The following is a 4700-nucleotide window of genomic DNA, read 5'->3' on the forward strand; positions in this document are numbered from 1 at the left end:
GTGAATCAGTAAATCTCGATGTTTCTAGAAAGTGAACACAATTCTTAATTCAGCAACGGGCCATTTCCATTAATTCATGAGAGGGGAGGATTGTTTTTGTGCAGGGAGGGATACCTTCCTGCACAAAAACAATCATTAAAGGCATGAATGAAGCATGCATAGAAACGGCTAAAATGAGGATATAGAAAAGTATTTCTCCTCGTTGCGCCTCCTTACCCCTCCCAGGTTTACAAAATGTTGTTGTGGATGTTGCGAGGGAACACCCAGAGCAACACCCATGGAATGCTCCTTTCATGCAGAGCAATGCCTGAAAGGGAAACCTAATTGCAGGGCCATGAAAAGTCAAGCAGGGTGACTTTACATGGCCTTTTAAATATGGGGAAGGCCATTGCGCTATCAGTGCGTCAATAAAAGTGACACACCAGCGGCACATTGTGCTTGTAAATGTCCCTTAGTGCATTAATCCTCTCCCAGCACAGATGATTAATATCTTAGCCTGCTATAAGGGGATATTGTTGAGGGACATTTGCAAGACACCACTGGACTATCAGTATCATCCTAGGTGTACTGCTAAAAGAGGTTTGGAGGCCTCTCATTTCTTACCATTCATTGATATCACTCCACACTCTTTTTTGATGGCTCCTGATTGGCCAACTCAGGCAGATTTTACTCTCTCCTAGTTTGATTCTTCTTTCTATGGAGCATGGACCAAGTACTGATTGTTTCTTTTTGATTAGCGTCCTTCCGCTGTTTGCACTGTGATTGAGGCAAAATGTTACGTTTTTTCTTCTTCCCACGTTGTTATCCCTTGGTCCCCCTCCCACGTCATTACTTGCCCCCTTTCTATATCATTGATTCACCCTCCCCTCTCTGCCCCCACGTTGTTGCTTGTCTGTTGTTTTTGTTTGCCTTGTGACCACTCCAGTGCTGTTGATTGCCCCTTCGCTGCCTACCGTTCTTACTTACATCATTTTGTTCTTCCCCGTCCCCTCTCTAGTTGTTGTTATTGTCCCTGTGACACCTACCATGCCCATCAACCCCTCCTACTCGTTGTTGCTTGCAACATCCCACCTGCATACAGCTTTCCAAAAAAACAAGCATTTGCAATGCCATAGGTCTAGCATTAGTGAAAATGTGAGATATTGGCGTTGCAAATGCTAATGTTTTTTTCCCGTTTATAATTATGACAGCAGTAGCATAGTAAGAAAAGAAGATCCTTTAATGACGAAAGGGTGCAGTACTACAGGCTGTTACTAGGTTTCAGGGACACCTAGTAACAGCCTGTGGTATTGCACCCTTTCCTTCACGAAAGGAATGTAGGGACATATTATCAAGGGGGGGCGATAGGCAATTTTCGCCACTTTAGCGGACGTTTTCGGCCGCTAAGCGGCGATAATACTATCGCCCTATTAGCAAGCTGTCGCTAACAGCAGTTAGCGACAGCTTGTAGGCGATAGCGAGCGGTTTGGGGCCCGCTTTGCATGTCAGCGATATTTATCGCTAATGACATGCAAAGTGGGCGTACCCAACCTGTTAGCGACTGAAAGCAGTCGCTAACATCGCTATCGTCTATTACCAACACAGGCAGAGCGATGGAAATATTCACGCTAAGCGCGAATAGCTCCAAAAACTAACACCTGCTCAGACCAGTTCTTAGCCATTATATCCAATGGGAGGTGGATATAATGGCTAAGGCCCTGTTAGCGATAATGCGTGAATATCGCTGTATTCTCAGCGATATTCACGGATTTTGCCGCTATCGCCGGGAATGCTATCGCTTTTGAGATAAACGTTGCTAATAGCACGTTATCTCAGCGATAAAATCCCGTGATGAGCGGCGATAAAAAAATTGCTGCTAACCCTACTTAGCGATAAATATCGCTTTTTGTTGATAATATGCCTGGTATTTTCTTATTATGCTAATGTTGGCATAATTTTAAGCAAAAAAAAAATTTGCATTTGCAATGGCTCATATTTTCACTAATGCGAGACCTAGTGCATTGCAAACGCTTGTTGCTTTCAGTATTGTTTTCATCATTAGTGTAAGAGAGAGAAAATCAAGGATGTAAAAGAACCCTTGATAGTGAGATAAAGAAACGAGAAGTGGATGGCTGTGGACAAAAAACTGGACAGCCTTGGCATTCACAAACCCTGGCATTCGGCAGCGGGCATGTAAGCATAACTTTGGACTCTGCACAGAGGGGCAGATTTACAAGCCCCTTGCGTGTCTTTAACGCCGCCGTTGCGCCACTTTTGTGACGCAGCGACGGCGCAAAAGATGTGGCATGGTGCAGGGTATTTACAACGTGACGCATCTGGGAGTCACGTTGTAAAGCCCAGCGCCAGAAGGAGGCGTTCCTGCGCAGGGAGGGGCGTTCCGGCGCAGGAACGCCTCCTAAAAGTGGCTGAGTGAAATCTACAAGATTTCACTCAGCCACTTTGGGGCCCATGCTGCGTCAAAAGCCTGCGCCTGCTTGAAGCAGGCGTAAGGATTGACGCAGCATTAACAAGATAGGGCCCCCCAGAGCATTGCTGGAGCTGCGTCGCGCTTGCGACGAAACTCCAGCAATGCGTCACTTTTACGGCACAGATGCGTGACGCATCTGTGCCGTATTTGCCCCATGGTGCGCCGCATTGTAAATGCGGCGCATCCATGGTGGCGGAGGCATGGCGCACAATAAGTGGCGCATCCCTGCTGATATGCAGGGATGCGCCACTTATTGTAAATATGCCCCTTATTTTTTACTAATGAAACAATAAGAGGCTGGAAGAGTCTGGTGGAAAGAGGCTTGATTGAATAATGGTGGTCAACCAACAAAATAGCCCTGCTTTTGATCCCACCTCCACACTCACTGACCCCGCCCCAAATGAACTCAACATCACAGCTACCATTCTTTTTTTAATGCACTTCTTTTAGTGCTTTTTTTTTTTACTCCCAGCCGTGCTGCTGTATAAGCTGGCTAACGCAAAAAAGAATTGAGAAAGCCAATAGCTGTGGCGTGGGTGAGACCTCCTGACTTTGCTCATGCTTCTTCAACAGTGTTCAACATGCTTCAGAGGGTGAGGCCTGGCTGCTGATTGGAGGGAGACATTTAGGGGCATATTTAACAATGGTTGGCGTTGCGTTTGCACCGCGCAAAACATGGTGCATGCATGATGCAAACCCTAAAATGCGATTTATCCAGTTACGCAAGGCCACTTTGCGTGGTCCCGAGTGGCTTAATAAATTTGGATTAACGCAACGTAGCGCAAATCACTGCGTTGCAACACTCTGCCCAAGGGAAGCGTTTCATGGGCGTTGCATGTGTGTTACCACGCAACATCCATGGTTTGTGACGCCTTCACAGATTTACCGTTACTGGTAGACTTGGGAATGCGCCAAAATGCTACGCCTTCCCAGGTGAGGCGTAACGAGGAGAAATATCTTAAGTTCTCCTCGTTACTTCAGAGGAATATACCTCAGGGGATTGTTTTTGTGCATGAAAGTGCCCCTTCCTGCAGAAAAAGAGTCCTGTATGCAATGCAGGCCTTCCACCATGATGCAAGGGTGCTTGCGTTGACGCTAAGCAGCTCATAGTGCACCAGCGCTGGGGAAAAGGCAGGAATGCACTGTATAGTGGAAAATACAGCGCATCCCTGTCATGCAAGGCAGCACAGCACTGCCTCACTTGTACATAAATATGGCTCTTATTGTGTCTGTAGTGTCCTCCATAAGGGTGGACTAGTGCTGCTTCATACCATCTGAAGTAACTGAAGGGACAAATGCAGAGCCCTGCATAACACTTCAATAATGAATAAATAAAGTATATGTTCTGGATATTTCACACTCTGGGGCAGATTTACAAGCCCCTTGCGCCACTTTTGCGTCACTTCTCCCATGTTAAAAATTAGGCAAAAGTGGTGCCAGGGCCTTGTACATAAGCCCCTCTGTTGGGGTGAACTTTAAAGATGAAATGACATCTCGTGGTCAAATGTGAATTAGTGTGTTTCAGAGAAATCTGATGACTTCAGAAAAGGACACGCGAGAGAGAGTGATAGAGGGGCCTAGGTTTTAGATTCAGACATCGGATGGTTATGAGTACACTCATCTGTTATACTACCAGCAATTATAGCATAAGCAAAAATAGTTGCAATTGGGTTGAACTGCAATGAGGCGGTTTTATAACAATCTAAATTAAAACACTGTTTAAAATACCCCAAAATGTACGAGCTACTCACAAATCGGTAAAATATCACCAACTATTCTAATGAAAAATTAATCTCAGAGGGAAAAGACTGCATGTGTCAGAAGTGGGATTCGAACCCACGCCTCCAGAGGAGACTGCGACCTGAACGCAGCGCCTTAGACCGCTCGGCCATCCTGACGGCTGATGCCAATTCTCTCATCATGCCATACTACTGATTGTTGGAAATGCAGGAATGTGTGTCTATGTTATTGACTTTTTATTGCTGATTTCCAAGGATAACAGAAAGGGCTGCGGTGGGTTTGCTTTGGCTGAGGGTGATGAGGAGCTCTTAAGGGGGTGTGCGAGGGATGGGCGGGGCCTGGTGTAGGTTGCACAAACATCACGAGGTGCTGTGGGAGGAGCTTGAGGCACGTCACCTAAGAAGCCTTTAAGTGACAGGAGGCGCTGCCTGCCAGAACCTGAGATGACCCCGGAGAGGCCTGGGATTGGATGCGCGAGGCAGGCCAGCTCTTA

The 4700-nt window shown here is 46.4% G+C and overlaps 1 non-coding gene across 1 annotated transcript; it reads right to left on the minus strand.

Annotated features, from left to right (window-relative positions):
* Positions 1-4282: 4282 nt before the first annotated feature.
* On the minus strand, positions 4283-4365 carry TRNAL-CAG (transfer RNA leucine (anticodon CAG)). Its single transcript has one exon. It is a non-coding gene; the product is annotated as a tRNA-Leu (tRNA).
* Positions 4366-4700: the final 335 nt, after the last annotated feature.

This window comes from Lissotriton helveticus, chromosome 1_2, assembly GCF_964261635.1.
Source record: "Lissotriton helveticus chromosome 1_2, aLisHel1.1, whole genome shotgun sequence".
NCBI lineage: Eukaryota > Metazoa > Chordata > Amphibia > Caudata > Salamandridae > Lissotriton > Lissotriton helveticus.